Raw genomic sequence first — 21,065 nt, forward strand, 5'->3', positions numbered from 1 at the left:
AGGGAGAGGCCTTTTGTTGGTTGCTCATATTTCTTGAGCCTCTGCGATTGTTCCTAGTCATCAGGTAATCTATATGTTTCTTCCTAATTTATTTAAGGTATCTCTGATTCTTAAAAGTTGTACATGCTTAGAAAATTGATGATTTATCTTATGGTTGGCTTACCTGTTCTCCTCACAGAGCAAAATGGAAAAAATAAATCGCGCGGCGCACATTGCGTGCCACACACTATTCAAATCACCAAAATTCAAACAGTCCAAAGGTTAGTGGAAAAGGATCAGACGATGAGTGACAGTACCAGGTTGGTCGGGTCTGCAGCTTCAGTCCGCCTGGTGTCCAGAACTGCTGGCCGGCTCGATCCTGATTGCGGGTGGGGTGGGGCGGGGGTTTGCCTTAAAGTCCCAGGCAACCAACCTGGGGTCCAAGGAGGAAGAACGGTGGGGATTCGTGGAGATTCGGAAGGGTTGGGCCTCCAGCTTCAGTCCGCCTGGTGTCCGGAACTGTTCTAATTTATTTAAAATTTTAATAGGACTGTTTTCTTACTGTTGAGTTTTAAGAGGCCTTTGTTTCTTAGTAGCAGTTTTTTTTTTTTTTAATCAGTCATATCTTTTGCAAATATTAATGTTTTCTCCTGGTTTATAGCTCATGTTTTCTTTTGATACGGTATTTATTTTGCAGAGCAGAAGTTTTTAATTTTAGTGAAGTTTAGCTAATCAATGATTTCTTTCATGGATTGTACTTTCGTTTTATATATTTAAGCCACCATTATATTAAGGTCATCTAGGTTTTCTCCTATATTATTTTCTAGAAGTTTTATTTTTTGCTTTTTTACATTAGGTCAATAATAATCCATATTTACTTAATTTTTGTGAAGGGTGTAATATCTATCTAGTTTTTTTTTTTGTATATGAATATCTGATTGTTTTGGCACCATAGTATTTTGTTGAAAATACTGTCTTTAGGGGTCTTGCAGATTATATCACTGGGCTCCCACATGGCCTACTGCAGTTCAAGTCCAAGAGCCAGTGACTTAAAACTCACACTGGGTGCATGTGCATGCGCATGTGTGCTCAAGATCCCAGGCAGGATAATGTAGGAGAAGAGATTGCAGCATGGCCATCCCTACTTGGTGATTCTTCATGTTCCGTTTCTCTCTCTCCTCTCTTTGGTGAGCGCATGGCGCCCTATGGCAAAAACCTAAAAAAAGCAAAGAAAAGACTATTTTTATGTCTTTTCTCCTCTGTTAAAGATTAGTTGACTATATTTGGGCTTGTTGCTGGAATCTATCCTCTTCCATTGACGTGTTTGTTTACTCATTCATCGGTACCACACTACCTCGATTACTATATTTGTATAAGTCTTGTAGTTGGGTAGTGTCAGTCTTCCAACATCATTCTCTTTCAATAGTGTCTTTTTATTCTGGATCTTTTTCTTTTTCATCGCGTTTCAGTCTTTTTCTCAAGTTTGTTTATTCTATTTCATGAGCAAGAGCATGCAAGGGGGGAGAGACAGGCACCCTCAACATGGTCTCTTCATGCTGAGATCCATTTAATCCACTTCCCCAACCCTCCGCTCATCAAAGTAGTGGGTGCATATGCTTGGATGTTTTCAGGTCAACATAGGTCACATGTATATGGTGTGTAAAAACAACTTTAGAAACATACTCATCTTCAATGTTTAATGTTACATTATATTGTATGTACTCAACATTCATTCACTCTACTCATTTTTTGGGGGGAGTATATATTAAACTGTCAACAACATTGTTTACTGTGGTATACTGTTTCATAATTTTTTCCACTTGTTTATAAGCATGCTTGTGTTTTTAAACTAATTTTTCTTGATCCCTTTCAACCCTCCTATCCAGCTTCTGGTATATACCATTACTTTCATACTATGGAGCCTTTTAGTTTCTGCTAATGAGTGAGGATGTTAGGTATTTATTTGATAGCCTGACATATTTCACTTACATTCTATCTTCTAGGTTCATCCATTTTTTTGGAAAAAAAACCAAAAAAAACCAAAAAAAAAACCAAAAAAAAACGTTTCCTAAGCCCTCTCCAGAGAGGGAGTGACAGAGAAAAAGTAAGAAAGCATTCTCCCATGAGGAATGGTCATGCCACAATCTCTTCTCCAAGTCTCCCTCCTTTTGGGATTTCAGTCATGCACACACAAGGAATCAGTGTGTCTTTCAAGTCACAGGGTCTGGGATGCAAACCACACAGTTGGTCATATGGGATCCAGGCACCTTAACCACCATGCCACTTATTGGCTGTTAGGTTCATCTATTTTGTCTCAACTGAAATTGATTTTTTTTGACTGAATAGTATTCCACGGTGTGTATATGCCACATTTTCTTTATGCATTCATGATTTGTTGAGCACTCAGATTGATTCCATATCTTAGCTATTGTGAATAATGCTGCAATAAACATGGACGTGCAAATTTTTTTTGACAGACCAATTTCCTGTAGTACCACAAAAATCCACAGGTATCCATAGTATTTTTGGTATACACCCAATAGTGGGGTTACTGGGTGAAAAGTAGTTTTACTTTTTGATTTTTGATGACCGTCTATACTGTTTTCCATAGTGGCTATACTAACTTACACTCCTAACAATTCCGCAGCCTCACCAGCACTTGTTACTATTTATTTTATTTTAAACTTTTTTTTTTTGAAAGGTTTTTGCTATAGGGCGCATGCGCTTGCCAGAAAGACAGAGAGAGACAGAGAGACAGAATGTGAGAAATCACCCCCCAGGGGGTATGGGCATGCCACAATCCCTTCTCCTCCATTCTCCTCTTGGAATCTTAGGCACGCACACACACACATGCCCAGCGTGAGTTTAAGCCACCAGGTCCAGGATTTGAACCACAGTCGACTACATGGGAGTTCGGTGACATAGTCATTACGCTAACTGCTGGTCCCTATTTTAAACATTTTGACTGGGGGGTTAGTTGATACCTCAGTATGGTTTTGATTTGCATTTTCATTATGATTAATGATATTGAATATTTTTTCATATGCTTTCTGACCATTTGTATGTCTTCCCTTGAGAATTCTCTGTTCAGATCCATTGCTCATTTTTTCTGTTTTAAATATTCTACTCTATCATGCTCTCCTTTCCATGATCCTGCTTAAGACGACTGATTCACTTTGTTTCAGTCAATTTTTAAAATGTCTCACTGGAGAGAAAATCTAAAATGAGCACTTCACCATACTATGTAACTCCTACTTCCTAACATAGTGTCTGGCACAATATTCTTCGTGAGCAAATGAATGAATTGAAGGCCATAAGCTTGTCGATTTTTACCCCTAACAGTGCCTATTTGGCCAGGTGATGACTTAGGGCTTTGGTTCATCTGAGGTTAGCCTCTGAGACTACTTCAATATTTACAATCAAAGCAGCTTAAGAAGTGAATATTTCTTTGGATTGAAGGCCAGGCTAAGTGTTGTGTTAATATATTTTTCTGTTGGTTTTAAGCCTTGCATTAGGTGATAGCCACAATTCACCACCACCTCTGCTTGGCTGTCTTCCAGATATGTGCTCCAATTTTGGCAGCCAATCTGGGTCTTACTTATTTATATTTGTCCCAGATGACTCAAGTTTCAAAATAAATAATCCATTAGAGTAATAGATATGAGAAAATTGCATGATATGGATAAAATTGCTAAACTATCTTCCAGCCACTGGATTTTCATAAAGAAGAGAATTATAAATCATAGCTTAATGTTGCTCTTATTTGAATGCTTAATCAACTTTTATAAATGATTTAGCTTTTCAGATTTGTTCTTGGGTTAAAAATGATAGAACTTTGTTCTAAAATGTTACACTGTTTTTTTTTTTTAATTTTTGTTTTAACTTCAAGGGAGCTTCACATATGCAGTGGGTGGTGATTACTCAGGGAAGAAGTAAAAAGCATAAATAAAATTTTGGGCCTAGAAGGAACTGGAGATCATTGTATTCAGTGTTTCCCAAATCATCTGAATGAGGGCAAAATCAACCTCTACTGATTATTAGGTCATGAGGAAAGTCATTACATTTTTTTTTGTGTGTGTTTTTCTATGCAGAAATAGTGTCATGACTTTCCCGATGATACAATACAAAAGATGAGCCTGATCAAGTTACCACTAATTTGTACCACCATGCCATTGTAAAGTTGATGAAACCCAGGATCAGAAAAGTAATTAAAAAAGAAAAAAGGGGGACCAGCTGTTAGCATAATGGCTATGTCACTGGACTCCCATATAGTTGACCGCAGTTCGAGTCCTGGACCCGGCGGCTTTAAACTCACACAGGTCATGTGTGTGTGTGTGCCCAAGATTCCAAGGGGAGAATGGAGGAGAAGGGATTGTGGTGTGGCCATCCCCCCTGGGGGGTGATTTCTCACTTTCTGTCTCCCTGTCTCTGTCTTTCTGGCAAGTGCATGTGCCCTATATCAAAAACCTTTCAAAAAAACCAAAAACCAAAACAAACAAACAAAAAAAAACAGAAAAGTAATTGACTGCCATCCCCCTTGACCATTTGTACAGAGCTAGTTGGGATGGTGAGGAGTAGAATGCTGGTAAGACAAAACATTATGGGTAAACGGCTTATTCCTCTTGGTTTTGGCTTTTATCAAGTAGCACCCTGTTCCATCCACTCCTTGGCATTCTCTTTGCCCTCCTCACATACTCTTATCATCTGACTGGTAGGTTGAGGAAAGGAGCTATGAATATTCAGGCTAGTGTCCCTCTTGATTTTATCCTCTATGGGATCTGTCTTCCTACAGAAAGCAAGCAGTATCACATGCTCCTCTATGCTGTGGAACTATGGGGAAACCCTCAGTACATCATCACACAGGTCTTTAATTTCAGTCCTGCTTGTGTTTGGGTGTGTGGAGCTGAATAATTTTGGGGCCTAGTGTCAAGCCCAATTTCACAATATGTCTAAGCCATGTTCTTCAATAACTCTATTACAGATATGACATGTTGAGTTTTTATATTTTCAGCCTCTCAGTCACTCTAGATTTTAAACTCGGGCAAGGAAGAATACTGTTTATTGGATTCCCACAAACCCTTGGATAAACCTAATGTCTTACAGATGATTAGTAAGACTCAGTATGTTTGCTAAAGAAAGTCCCTCCAGACATATTGCCCTGAATGCCAGCATCAATTCTTTGGCCTCTGGGCAGCTTCATGACTCACCATTATGTTGAGAAGAGATTCCAGTTGGAAAGATCTAGACTCACACTGATGCTAAACTATCAGGCAATGCTGTAGCATAGTCATAGAGCCAGTTTCAGGTGGGTACTAGAAAACATTTACTCCTGTCTTGAGTTTTCTTCTTTCTCTAGCTAAGAGTTTCTGGGGAATTTTATTTGCTTTGACTGTAACCTTTGCCCAGTGGACCTTCTAGTGGAGAAACACACACCCCACATATATACAATTTTTCCACAGAGGGATTGACCTCTAATACACTGTTCAATTATGGATGTCACACAGTCTCCCATGCCTTTCTGCTTAGAAATGTAATCAAACAAATCAGAGTGGGCTTATTTCAAATGAACAATTCAAGAAAATGAATCAGAGTTGGAGAAAGGTAGACTATCTCATCTACCAATTCCCAAATAAGGTAGTTGTAGAGTTATTTATTAAGTTAGAAGTCTCCCTTAATCATCTTTAAAAAAAATATTTTACTCTGAAATAGTAGCATTAAAATACTGGGGAAAAAAAAAACCTAAAAAATGCTCAGCATAAGGAAAGAAAGAACACTGGTAATCTTATCACACAAACATCACAAATCATATCTTGATGTGTTTTCTAGACTTCTTTGCCGTGCGTATACACTTTAATTTGTAAGGGCTCATTCCAGAGTTTTATAACCTAAAAAATGACCTAATTTGAATGTTTATCCTGATCGACAAGCTCAAGAACTTTTTTGTGTATCTAGATACAATTGCCAGTAGGCAGCCACAAAATCAGCATTTCTTGAAAAGCAGCTCAGCCTCTGGTGTTTAATGAAGCCCACTCACAGTGTGTGGTGACAAGGTAACTAAGTCTCAGGATAAGAATCACTGAAGCAAATACCCATTTGGACAAGATAGACAAAAGGATGTCATTAGAGGGGCTACCCTCAAAGATAATTAAATCTTTCCAGAGCTTAATCTGGTCAACTATCATCATACCCACAGATAGAAAATTTCTTTCATTGTTACTGAACAGCTGTCAAACACAAGTGATAAGAAGGTGGAGAAAATGATTGGTAATTGGAGTTTAAAGATCTGTGTGGTGTCAGTGATCAGCATTGGTATTACTCTGGAATTCCCTTGTCAGTGGATGCGATCTCTAAACACACCAATTGATTGCTTTCTACACCTTTAATCTCAAGCACAGATATGACACACAGGAAAGCAAACAGCTCTAGCTGCTTTAGAACCCCACCTAAATTGCAACCGTACTAATTAGAAGGACTCCGTGGTTCAAAAGTTGTGTTCCTCCAAAGTCCACATGTTGAAACCAAATCCCTGGTGTAGTATTAGGAAGTGGTGTCTTAAGGTGATTTGGTCATCAGGATGGGGCCCTCATGGGTAGAATTAGTTCCCTTATAAAAGAGGACTGAAGAAGTTGTTTGTCCCTACCACTACATGAAGATGCCATCGGGCATCTAGGCATGCTTTATGAAGAGGCAGGCCCTCACCAGATAACCACCAATGTTTTTATCTTAGACTTCCCATCCTCTAGGAAGTGTGAGAGACAGGTTTCCGTTGTAAGTTACCCAGTTACCCAGTATTTTGTTATAGCAGTTCAAACGGACTAAGAAATACAAGACACAATCTAAGATAAGGGATATTTCTATGAATTGTCTATGGTGGTTTCTTTTTCTCTCAGCTACTGACAGATATAAAGGAAAAATATGCAATCATTTTGTGATAATATACGTTATACTTTTCCTGATTCTTTGGAAGCAAATAAAGCACCTGGAGGCTTGGCTATGCTTAATTCTCTTGTTCAAAAGTTTGATTCATATTATGTTTAGGAAGAAATGGAATTGTTTCTAATTGACGTTTTAACTATAAATATAACAATGTACATGATAGCTATGCAAATACTGAGAATGCTTATAAAGTGACAAGTAATTCTCTCTCCTCCTCTTCATTGATCACAAGCCACACTATTAGTGAACACTACTGCTTCTCATGAATATTTTTTTAACCTAGGTGTACCGCTTTGCATCTTTTTTTTTTATCATAATATAACATTTCATATGGTTTCCTTTAATTCTTATCAGTATTATTTTGCCAAATATTGCTTCATAATTTTAAGTGTACTTATTACAGGAAAGGGAACTCATTTCTCCCTTATTTTCCCAACTACCTTTTCACATGTTTTTTTGCCGTTTCTTTGTGATATCTTGGCCAAATCCTATAGTTGGTGTTTTTGTTTTTAGAACTGTCTCCTTTTGCAATTAAGACTTGGTTTCAAGAGTCAAAATTCCTACCACATCTAACTATAGAACTCGAGTTTCACATCCAGTTCATACTTGTTTTCTCCTTTCCAATCTTGGACCACACCCATACCCAGTACCAGTCAGGGAAGAGGTACAATCTAGTCTTTGCTCTGCCTACATTTCTCCTACCTCCTATTTTAGTACTTGAGAGTTTTAAAGGCGAGGAGGTCAGATGAAAGCAGTGAAATCTTTTTTACTTATGTAGTTCTGCAGTGTTATAGTTCATTTTTCTGTTGCTATAACTGAATACCACAGACTGGGTAATTTATAAAGATGCAAGCTTTATTCATTTCATGGTCCAGGAGATCCAAGTTCAAGGGGTCACATCTGGTGAAGGTCTTCTCTTGTGGGTGGGGATGCGGTGACTGTAGAGCCCCAGGACAGTGCAGAGCATCACATGATGAGAGCACATGTCTATGTTTCTCAGTCTCTCTTCCCCGTCTTATAAAGGCATCAGGATTCAGTCATGGGGGCTTTACCCTCATCATTTCATCTAATTCTAGTCACCTCCTGAAGGTCCCAGTTCTTAATATCACAGTTGGATTAAATTCCCACCTTCTTATTACTATTAAAATCACAATGAAATTTTAACATATGAACTTAGGGGGTGCACATTTAAATCAAAGGATATCATTGGTTTGTCAGTAGAGTCACAACACATTTTTCATAGAAAAACAGAAAAATATATCATGACTTTCCTAAAGACCCAATACTAAAGTTTGCTCTTGGCTAATACTGGTTAACTTAAGCCCTCTGTGACAGTTGTCCAATTGCTGGTTCTTCATAAAAGTCATGTGTAGGCCCTCCCATATATACCATAGTCTTCTGGCATTGGGGATGCACATTTTGGTGGTGGTTACCTGTGTTCCTGACCTTTGCCCTATTTTGACTACTGCTCAATACAGTAACTCTTTTCCAAGTGTTTAGCCTTCTGATTATTGAGGTAGATAATGAGGTGATCATCTCTTCAGAGTTTTATTAATGCCGCAGAAATCTGTTTCATGGCTCTTTAGAATATATTTACTTACTATTTATTACTTTTAATATTGAGCCTATAGCAAAATTTTTAGAAAATAAGAGAAATCTTATTTTCTAGTTAACTTTTAAATTTTTTACATGTTTACACAATACAAAATGAATTTCCCCAGCATGAAGACACTGCATATTAGTCCTGTCAAAGATATCACCGTACACATTATCATCAGATAATTTTTCAATTTCGTGTCCATTAAATGTGTCACTGTTTTTCCCTTTGATTCCCTTCCACCCATCCACCATTGCCCTTCCTCCTCCCACGTTGTCTCTAGTATCCACGGTTGCTCTCCATACTTTTATACTTTCCAATCTTTTAGTTTCTGCAATAAACTGAATACAGTCATTTGGTTTATGTTAAGTGGGGAAATACAGTATCTCTCTTCCAGAGTCTGGCTTGCTTAGGTTACCATTAAATTTTCCATATTTATCCACTTTCAATCAAATGCCAGAGTTTCATTGTTTTTTTAATGGTTGAGTTGTATTCCATAGAATATATGTGCCATACTTTTTATATCTGTTCATCTGTTCTTGGACATTTGAGTTTATTCCATGTTTTAGCAATTGCGAATAATGTAGCAATAAACATGATTGTGCAGGTATTTTTCAGAATGAGTGTATCCATATCCGTTGGGTAGATACCCAGGAGTGGAATTGCTGGATCACATGGTAGCTCTGTTTGTAGGTTTTCTAGGAACTTCCATAATGTTTTCCATAGTGGCTGTATTAACATAGTGGCTGTATTAATCTACATGCCCATGAACAGTGTAGGAGAGTTCTCATTTCACCCTAGCCTCACCAGCACTTCTCAGTCTTATTTAAAGTATCAAGTTTAGCAGTCATTGAAATCAGATAAACTTGAGCTCCAATGTGAACTCCATTATATACCAACCTGAGCAAGCTACTTCATCTCTCTGGGGCTTTGTTTTATTTGTAAAGGAGGATAATTGATAATAGATAATTACCTCATAGGGTTGTTGTAGAGATTGTAACAAAATCCCTGATATTGGGAGTAAAGCACAGTGTGGCTAACTTTATGATTTTTAATGATAATATAAAAGATACAAGTGATGAAGAAAAGCAATTGAATTAATGACTTCAAGATGGAAATAGTTATAAAAAATGTTATCAAGGTAACATATAAGAACACATTTAGGGAAAAGTGGGAAAAGCAATGGTCTCAGATAGTAAAGTAACTCAACTGTAGGAGATCATTCAGATTCCTCTGGAAGTAACTGATGCTAAGAGGAAATTACAGACTTTTTCTGCTGTGGGTTAGGGGTTAGTTTGTAATACAGCATATGGTTTTCTTTTTAATTGTTATTACATAATGAGAACTTTGAGTTAGAATGAATGATCTTTCTTAGGTTGGCTTAAAATAGCTTCTGTAAGTATGTGTATAAGGGAAACAACGTCACTGAATGTTGATAGAGAAGAAAATAGTGGGTTAGCAATAATCCAGGCAGCAGGTAGTCGTATTTGCTCAGACTCACACAGTGTTTTAGGACAGTATTTCAGTGCTCAGCCTGAGATGACTTTATCATCATCCCTAATCCCAAACATTCATCTTACTTCTAAAGTCTCACTGGAAAGAAAAGGAGTAGTTGTTACGTCTGGGAAAAGAGTAATTGAACAAACCATGGGAGGTGTTAGCTAACTCTTTAGTTTATCTTCCAGAAGACAAAATTGTTTGAGTGGACACCGAAAGTTCTCATTTGCTATGTGCATGAAAGATTAATAATTTGCAAGTAGAAATTGTGAGAACAAAGAAATTCTAAAAGATTATCTTCAATGAAGCTTTCCTTGGTCCCACCTTACCCTCTCACCTCCTCCACATGTGACTCCTACTTCTGAGAGTCACAGTAATTTATACGTCTTAATACACTTAATTGTAGTCTAGTATCTAGTGTATTTGTCCTTTGCTGAGCCCTGGAAGGCAGGGTATTTGTATTCATTTTTTTGTTTTTGTTTTTGGTAACCTGTATGTTCCATGTCTCACCAGTATATGATGGAAAAAAAAAAAGTTTTGTTCTCACAGAAAAAAACTGTGTTTTATTCTATTGTGTCCTTAACGACAAAATTAAACGCAGCATCTTATATTATTCCTAATGGTTTTCTATTTAAAAAGGAAAGGAATGTCTTTAGTAGTAAAACTGTGAGAACATTATCTTTGGTAGTTGGGAAAAATCATGATGCATTTTGCATATAAAAACTTGGAAAGATACATCATGATTTTTCCTATAACACAATAGTTCAAGTGTTTTCTAGAGATTTGGAAGTGTTTCTTGCTCTTCAAATAAGTGACTTTGTTCAAGAAAAGATCATGCTATAAGAACCTTTCTTCCTTAGCCAGAGTTGGGTATAAAACCACTGGACACCACAACAACTTTACCTTTGATCCTCAGTAAATTCATCTAATATGTGTTCTTTCAGCTTTACAATGTATGATCTCTTAACCCTATTTCATTGTATGGTGGATATAGTACACTCTTCAGTGATCTTGATCACACAAAAGAAGGCATGGATCCTACTGCTCCAACAGTATCAGGCCTCCACAACTGATAAGGCGCTATGGAGTAAACATGGTAGAGTCTCTGCCAGTGAGCTGTGGTAAGGCTGCCACACACAACATTCCTCAGCTATTCAGTGCCTTTAACATTTACTGAGTACAAAACCCTGAGGAGAGTGTAAGGCAAAGCTGAACAAGACATGCTTTCTGCCTATAGGGTTGATGGTGATTGAGTTTTTGGTGTCAGGTGTTCTATGGCTAGTGATGCATGCACAGATTTCTGTAACTCCCTCTACAATCATGACAGAACAACTGCATCACTTCCCAAACTCTCATGCTGTACTGACCATTGTAGTCAAACCTTTCTCCCACCCACCTCACTGGAAACCACTGATCTGTCCTCTATATACAATTCTTTTCCCAGAATGTTACATAAACAAAATAACAACTTATATAACTTTTTCAAACTTCAGCACAAAACCTTTAATATTCATCCATGTTGTAGAACATATCAGTAGTTTATTTTTTTCTCTTGTGTGTATGACTCTGTTATTTGGATATAATGAACTGTGCTTATCCAGTCAACTATTGGGTCATTGGAAAAGTCATGATGCCTGTTGCATGGAAAAACAGAAAAATGTTATAACTTTTCTGAAGACCTAATATTAAAAGACACTTGATCATTTTCTTTTTTCTTTTTTTTTTTGGTTACTGTGCACAGAGTTGTTATAAACAGTCTTGTGAAGATTTTAATGTGAACATAAGTTTTAATTCTCTAGGGTTAATATTAGGAATGGAACATTGGGTAATATATAAGTGTATGTTTAAGTTTGCAAGAAACCAGCAAGCATTCTGGTTACTTTGTATTCCTATTAGCGTCTGGCATTGTCAGTATTTTTTATTTTAGCCATTCTAATTAGTATATAATGGTATCTCATTGTTTTAATTTGATTTCCCAGAATGATCAATGATATTGAATATCTTTTATATAGGCTGTTTTTGCTTTCTGTGTATGATTGTTGGTAAAGTCATTTGCCTATTTTAAAATTGAATTGAATTATTTTCATAAAATGGAGCTACGAGTATTCTTTACATATTAGGATGCGGGACCTTTGTTGAATATGTGATTTGCAAAAATGTTTCCCCACTCAGTACCTTGTCTTTTAATTCTCTTAACTGTCATTTGCAGAACAAGTGTTTTACCTTATTGAAGTTTAGTTATTAATTTCTTTGAATTGTGCTTTTGGTGTCACATCTAATTTTTTTTTTATAAACTCAGATTATGAAGCTTTTCTTCATGCTTTCCTGCAGAAGTTTTATTAATATATGTTCTACATTTATATATAGGATCCATTTTGATTATTTTTTATCAGGTGTGATATTTAGGTCAAGGTTCTTCTCTGTTTCTGTATATGGATAATCAACTAATGATACTGAAACTTTTTTAAAGGATATTTTTCTCCCATTGAATTACCTTTGTGTCATTAAAAGTCAATTGGCCAGACTTCCATCTTCAGACCCCTGGCCTAAGGGACACTGAGGCAGGGTCCCTGCCCCAGCTCCAACCCCAGCACTCTCAGCCAGAGACCCCTATCTCTGTCAGCCTGGAACGCCCTCAGCTCTACAGCCATCCCACTTCCATCTTCAGACCTGTGGCGAAATTGCATGCCATGCAGACTTTTTCTTTATTCTCCTTCTTACTTTCTTCCCACTTATTTGGTCCTCTCTTCCTTTATCTCTACCCTCCTGGACAGTCTAGATAGGTCTAGAATTACAGTTCTGAAATATTCTAGTATTTTAAGACTTTCTGGGATACTCCCTTTTACTGGACCACCTGCGAAAAAGGAGATACTTTTCTTTATACACCTGATAGAATACTCCGCTTTGGATCACATTGCTAAACACAACAGAAGAGAGACTGGCAGTCTTCAGTACACAGAAAAAGGGAAACACACTTGCTCCTATTCCAGGAAACATTCTCTGAAAAGGTATTCCAAAGTGAATACATCTCCCAATGACTAGAGGTAGAAGAAGAACCTCAGGTCTGAATAAAGCAGGAAATATGTCTCCATCAAAAGAACACAGTGACTCCCTTCCATTTCTTGAAAAAATGGAGGACGTTACCAAAATGTCCCCCCCCCAAAATTTAAAACATTCATGGTGACCAAATTCTATGAGTTAGAACTGAAAAGAGACAATGAACTACAGGAGATTAGAAAGTCCTTCCGTAATATGAAAGAAGAAATGGACATGCTAAGAAAGAATCAGATGGAACAATTAGAGATGAAGTCTGTAATATAGGAAATCAAAAACTCTCTCAAAAGTATTAAAAGTTGATTAGACCATGCTGAAAATCGAATCTCTGATATAGAAGATGAAACCTCTGACCTAGAGAAAAACCACCAAAAAGATAGAGAAAATAACAAAACGACATGAGGATAACATACGAGAAATACTAGATTACATTAGACACCCTAACATCCAAATAATTGGTATCCCAGAAGATGAAGAGACTAATAAGGGCATGGAAAATCTATTCCATGTAATCTGGGAAGAAAATTTCCCAAGTCTAGAGAGACACTCAAACATCAAGACCCAAAAAATACAAAGGACCCCAAAACCCAAAAAGATCTTCCCCAAGGCACATCTTAGCCAGACTGGCAAAGAACACAGATAAAGAGAAGATACTAAAACTGGCAAGAGAAAAACGACAAGTGACTTACAAAGGTCACCCCATCAGGCTAACCTGGATTTATCAATGGAAACAATGCAAGCAAGAAAAGAATGGGAAGATGTATTGAAATGGTTAAGAGAGAAACAATTTCAACCAAGATTATTATATCCTGCAAGATTATCCTTCATATGGGAAAAAAAGATTAAAATCTTCTCAGACAAACAAAACTTGAAAGAATTTGCCAACACCAGACCAGCTCTTCAAGAAATCCTGAAGAAAGTACTGTTCCAGGAAAACTAGAGAAGTAACAGCCAGAAACAAAGAAATAAAAGGCAACTAAGACAATGACCAACTTAAACGTTGGGACAGGTCCAGTAACATCAATCATAACATTGAATGTTAATGGATTAAATTCTCCTATCAAGAGTCACAGACTGGCTGAATTGATTAAAAAAACAAACAAAAAACCAAAAAAACCCAAAAAACCCCCAGAAACCCTTTATCTATTGCCTACAGGAAACCCACTTCATGGATAAAAACATACATAGACTGAAAGGGAAGGATTGGAAAAAGGTTTTCCATGCAAATGGGAACCAAAAGAGAGCTGGAGTCGCAATACTAATTTCTGACAAAATAGTCTTTAAAACAAAAACTGTTCGAAGAGACAAAGAAGGGCACTATATTGTAGTAAAAGGGTCAATCAATCAAGAAGATATAATGCTTATTAATATCTATGTACTTAACACAGGAGCACCCAAATATGTGAAGGGAAGACTGTTAGATTTAAAAGGGGAGATAGACTGCAATACACTAAATGTTAGAGACCACAACACTGCACTATCCCCTCTGGACAGAGCATCTAGACAAAAAATGGGTAAAGAGATAACGGATCTAAACGATACCATAAATCAAATGGGCTTAACAGACATCTATAGAACTTTGCATCCAAAAACCATGAGAGACACTTTTTTCTCATCCCTACATGGGACCTTCTCAAAGACTGGCCACATCTTAGGGCACAAAGCAAGCCTTTACAGATTCAAAGGCATAGAAACTATATCCAGCACCTTCTCTGACCATGATGGAATTAAACTTGAGTTTAATTGCAAGAGAAATCCACAAAGATACACAAATACATGGAAACTAAATAACCTACTCCTAAATGACTTTAAAACTACTGAAGAAAGGGACCAGCAGTTAGCGTAATGGCTATGTCACTGGACTCCCATGTAGTCAACCGCTGTTTGCATCCCGGACCTCGTGGCTTAAACTCATGCTGGGTACATGTGCTTGCATGCCCAAGATCCCGAGAGGAGAACGGAGGAGAAGGGATTGCGGCGTGGCCATCCTCCCAGGGGGTGATTTCTTGCTTTCTGTCTCTATGTCTCTCTCTGTCTGTCTGGCAAGCACACGTGCCCTATAGCAAAAACCTCTCAAAAAGAAAAAAGGACTAAAAAAAAAACACGCATGGAAGCCAATGATGAGGACACGAGTTTCTATAATCTTTGGGACACTGCTCAAGCAGTCATAAGAGGGAGGTTCATAGCAATTAGTGCATATAAGAGAAACATGTAAAGAAGGCAAATGGATCACCTAACATTATGCCTCTGAGAATTGAAAAAGCAATAGCAAAATGTTCCAAAAAACTCAAGGAGAAAGGAAATAAATATACGAGCAGAAATAAATGAAATAGAAAATAAATGAACTATACAGAAAATAAATGAAAGTAAAAGCTGGTTCTTTAAAAGGATAAACAAAATTGATACACCACTAACAAGACTTATTAAGAGATAAAGGAACCAGGTGAATCAGATCTGCAATGAAGCAGGCAAAATAACAGATATAGTAGAAATACAAAACATTATTAGAGGATACTATGAACATCTGTATGCCAAGAAACAAGACAATCTAGATGAAATGGACAAAATCCTGGGCACATATAATTTACTAAGATTGAGCCAGGAGGATATAGAATGTCTGAATAGGCCCATAACAAGTCAGGAAATTGAATCAGTAATAAATAACCTCCCAACAAAGAAAAGCCCTGGCCCTGATGGCATCACCTCTGAATTCTACAAAACTTTAAAAGAGTTAACCCCCATTCTTCTCAAATTATTGCTAAAGATCCAAAAGGGTGATTCTCTCCCTAACTCATTCTATGAAGCCTCTATCACTCTTATCCTTAAAACAGATAAGGGCAGGACAAGGAAGGAAAACTATAGACCACTATCTCTGATGAATATAGATGCAAAGGTTCTCAACAAGATACTAGCAAATCATATCCAACAACTTATAAAAAAGATTATATATCATGATCAGGTAGGCTTTATTCCCGGAATCCAAGCTTGGTTTAACATACACAAAACCATAAATGTAATATACCATATTAACAGGAAGAAAGATAAAAACCATATGGTCATATCAATTGATGCAGAAAAAGCGTTTGATTTGATAAGATACAACATCCCTTCATGATCAAGACTCTCAGCAAAATTGGCATAGAAGGGTCATTTCTCAACACAATAAAAGCTATCTATGAAAAACCCATAGCGAACATCATCCTGAATGGAGAAAAGCTGAAAGCTTTTCCAATAAAAATGGGTACAAGACAAGGATGCCCACTTTCTCCACTCCTTTTCTTTTCTTTTTTTCTCTAACCCCAAACCTAACCTCACTTTGAGCCTAACTCAAATACTAGACCCAACCCTAACCATAGTCCTACTCCCTAATACTAACCCCAACCCTAACCTAACCCTGTCTCTAACTAAAACCCTTTCACTAAACTTAAAACTAACCTTAACCCTAACCCTATCCCCAAATCTAACCTAACTTAAAACCTAACTCAAACACTAGACCTAAGCCTAGCCCTAGTCCTACACCCTAACACTTACCCTAACCCAAACCTAATACTGACTCTAACTCAAACCCTAACACTAAACCTAAATCTAACCCTAAACATAATTTTACACCCTTACTCTAACATCCAACCTAACCTATCTTTAACCCTAACTAAAACACTAGACCTAAACCTAACCCTAGTCCTTCACCGTAACACTTACCCCAACCCTATCCTTAGCCTGACTCTAAATCAAATCCTAACAATGAACGTAAATCTAACTTTAACCCTAATCTTACTCCTTAACCCTTACCCCAAACCTAACCTAACATTATCCCTAACTCAAATACTAGACTTAATCCTAACCCTAGTCCTACACCCTAATACTAACCCCAACCCTAAACTAACCCTGACTCTAACTCAATCCGTAACACTAAACCTAAATCTAACCCTAACTCTAATCTTACATCCTAACCCTAACCCCCAACCTAACCTAACTTTAACCCTTTCTAAAACACTATACCTAACCTAACCCTAGTTCTACAGCCTAACACCCCAACCCTAAACTTACCCTGACTCTAACTCAAACCCTAACACTAAACCTAAGTCTAACCATAACCCTAATTTTATTTATTTTATTTTTTAAAAATTTATTTATTTATTTTTGTATATACATTCAATCACATTATTTAGCTTACAATGTGAGCATTTCAATATGTGAACATTTCTCCCAGTCCCGTTCATCAAAATATCTTCAACCCACAGAAAGTGGAAGAATATGGAAGATTTACTGCTGAGTGAGGCAAGCCAGGCTATGAAGGAGAGACATTGGATGTCTCCACTTAACATATACTGAATGTCTGTACTCTATGACTGAAACTAATGGTTGTACAAACACAAGAGATGGGTGTGAATGTCAGATGAGGTGTATGTGGAGGAGTGGGGCCTAACAAAGGACATCTGGAGAAGGGATATGGAGGTAGAGCATTAGTGGGATGGGGAAGTGTGGTGTTATTGCCACTCCTTTTCTTTTTTTTTAAATTTTAATTTAATTTTTATTTTTTTAAAAACTTCTTTTTTTCTTATAATTATTTATCTTATTTTATTTATTCATTCATTTATTTTTTAATTTGACCAGAGAGAAACAGAAGGTGAGAGTGAGAGAGAGAGAGGGGAAGTGAGAAAGCAAACCACCAGATTCAGGACTTGAATGCTGGTCGGCCATGTGGGAGTGTCCAGTGCCTTAACCACCATGCCACCTGCTGGTCCCTCCACTCCTTTTCAATATAGTACTCATAGTCCTCACCAACACAATCAGAAAAGAGGAAAAAAAAAAGATATTCAAATAGGAAAAGAAGAAGTGAAACTCTATTAGCAGATGACATGATTGTATACATAGAAGACCCAATGGTTTCCATGAAAAAATTTCTGGAAGTAATACATGAATACAGTTGCAGGATATAAAATTAATATCCAGAAATCTATAGCATTTCTATATAAGAACAACAGGCAGACTGAGAACTGAAAAAAGTTATTCCATTTACCATAGCCACAAAAGATGTAATATACTTAGGGATAAATCTCACCCAAAAGTTAAAGACCTCCACAAGGAAAACTATGAGAAGATAAAAAAGGAAAATAAAAATGACACAAAAAAGTGGAAGAATATCCCATGTTCCTGGATTGGAAGAATTAATATAATCAAAATGGCAATTTTACCAAATTAATTTACATATTTAATGCAATGCCAATCATAGTACTAGACACATTCTTCACAGATCTAGAAAAGATAATCATAAAGTTTGTCTGGAATCATTCAAGACCCAGTATTGCCAAAGCAATTCTGCACAAGAAGAGTGGAGTAGGTGGCATCTCACTCCCTGACCCCAAAATATACTACAAGGCTGTGGTAATCAAAACACCATGGTACTGGCACAGAAACAGACACATGGACCAATGGAACAGAATAGAGTCCCCAGAAATAAATTCCCAAACATGCAGCCAACTGATTTTTGACAAGTGGTACCAGTCAATACAGTGGGAAAAGGAAAAACCTCTTCAACAACTGGTGCTGGTAAAACTGGTCATTTCGTGGTATCTAGTATTTCTTATATATTATCCTCAGTTTTCTTGGCTGTTTTCTGAGTATTTTTGATAATTTTTTCTAGGTTAGTTGTTTTGTCTTCTACTCCCAAAATTCTACCTTCTGCATCATCTAACCTGCTTTTAATACTTTCAAGAGAGGTTTTAATTTCCTGTATTATAGCCTTCATATCTAACAGTTCCATTTGATTCTTTCATACGTTGTCCAGTTCTTCTTTTATATTGTGGAAGGACTTTCTCATCTCTTGGAGCTCAATGTCTCTTTTCTCTTGCATCTCATAGAATTTTGTTAACATAAATATTCTAAATTTTTTTCTCACATTTTGGTAATATCCTCTAATATTTCTCTACATGGAGGCAAGTTACAGTGTTCCCTTGCTGGAGATGTATTACTTGATTCTCTCATCCTTGAGGTTCTTTTCCGATTTTTAGTCATTTGGTAATGTATTGACTTCTACTTAACTTGTTGTAGAAAGATTATGAAACTGTGAGCTCGTGTGTTTCCCTTACTGGGAAATAATTCTGTGCTATTTACTCCCTTCTACTGTGTTCTCCAGTGTGGGAAAAACAGGAGTTTTGCAATCGGATTTATGAAGGGAAATTTCACTATTTTTGTAACCTCTACAGTGAGGTGCAAACAATTCTCTAAAACTAACGATGTTCAGAATTTAGCTACTATGCCCCTAATAAGTCTCTAGGCAGTGGGTAAGGGCTGAGCAGTAAAACAGGAGAGTAAGGTAAAACAAAAAGAGGAAATAGGAAAAAAAGCAAAGAAAAAAGAAGGAAAGCACTACAAGGAAAGAGGGGGAAAAATAAAAAATCATGTTGCAGCATGCTTCATGAAGGCCCAACCAGGCAGAAGTGGAGAACCCTGGAGGTTTTCTGTCCTAGGTGAAGGAAGAAGAGAGAAATTAATACAAGAAAGACACAAACAGGGTGGAAAGCTGTTTTGTTATTGTGTTTTTTTTGTTGTTGTTGTTTTTAAAAATGAGAAAAAAGTTAGAAGGGACAGAGCAAAACAAGAAAGAGACACTTATGTACCTGACTAGAACTGGGGTATGTGGGGGAGCCCTGGCTGGGGGAGTATTTCACGGCGCTAAAGCTGAACTCAGAGACCCAACGCAGGCAGAGGTGGAGGACCCTGGAGGCTTTCTATCCTGACTAGCACTGGGGTCTGCGGGGGAGCCCTGGCTGGTGGAGTCCAGGTTAATACCTTTACCTCAAAGTCTGTTACCTTCATCATAGCTGCAAAGTCCTTTTAGCCATAACATAACATAACATTCAGTTTCTGGACAAAATGGAACATTGTTGTATAGACATCTTTAGAAGGGTCATAATTCAGCCTACTTCAACTGATATAGGGAAATATGGTTGATATTTGTATGTTGACCTTGTACCTTGTGATCTTATTAAACACATTTATTAGTTGTAGTCCACCCCTTCTCAGACCTGTGGGATTTTGTATATGATCATTTCATCTGTGAATGTAGAGAGTTTTGTTCCTTGTGTTCCATTTCTTATGACTGGGTCTCTCCATTCCTCTTGCCCTCCCTTCTTTCCTTTCTTCCTCCCTTTTTTCCCCTCTGTCTTTCCTTTCTTTGCCTTATTCCATTGGTGAGAATCTTGAGAAAAATGTTGGACAGAAGTTGTAAGAATGGATATTATTGCCTTGTTCTCGATACTAAGTGGAAAACATTCAATATTTCATCATTAAGAATGATGTCGGCTCTAGGATTTTGGTGATGCCTTTTATCCCTAGCTTAAGAGTTTTTACCATAAATCAACATTGAATTTTGTCAAATGCTTTTTTGCTGCATTGATTGATAGGGTCTTGTTTTTTCTTTAGAGTTTTAATGGATTATATTAATTAGGTTTTATATATTGAAATAGAATCACTCGTATTTCCATAATTAACTTTACTTGGTCACGGTGTATAATTCTCTCTATGTATTATTGCTAGATTTAGTTTATTTTTGATGATTATTTTAAATCTATGTTTATGATGGATATTGGTCTGTACTTGTCTTGCTTTGATATTAGGGTTATCCTGGTTTAGTAATATTAGGAAACTTCTACATGTAAACTGTCATATTTTCTGGAGCAGTTTATATACAAAGGGCCTTCAAAAAGTTAAAAGGTATATTGTGAAAAACTGTATTTCAAAACTTTGTGCAACCAAATAATCTGGTCCTTCAATTCTGTTTTTCCCATGAACTTTTTGAAGTTCTCTCATTTAATTGGTATTATTTCTTAAATGTTTGGTAGAATTCTTTAGTAAAATCATAGTTACTAGCGATTACATTTTAGGAGTTTATAAATTATGAATTCAATATTTTTTAAATTATTTTATTTAATTTTATTCATTTATTTTCATTTGACCAGACACACACACACACACACACACACACACACACACACACACA

Source organism: Tupaia chinensis, unplaced genomic scaffold (genome assembly GCF_000334495.1).
Source record: "Tupaia chinensis unplaced genomic scaffold, TupChi_1.0 Scaffold138921_1, whole genome shotgun sequence".
Lineage (NCBI taxonomy): Eukaryota > Metazoa > Chordata > Mammalia > Scandentia > Tupaiidae > Tupaia > Tupaia belangeri.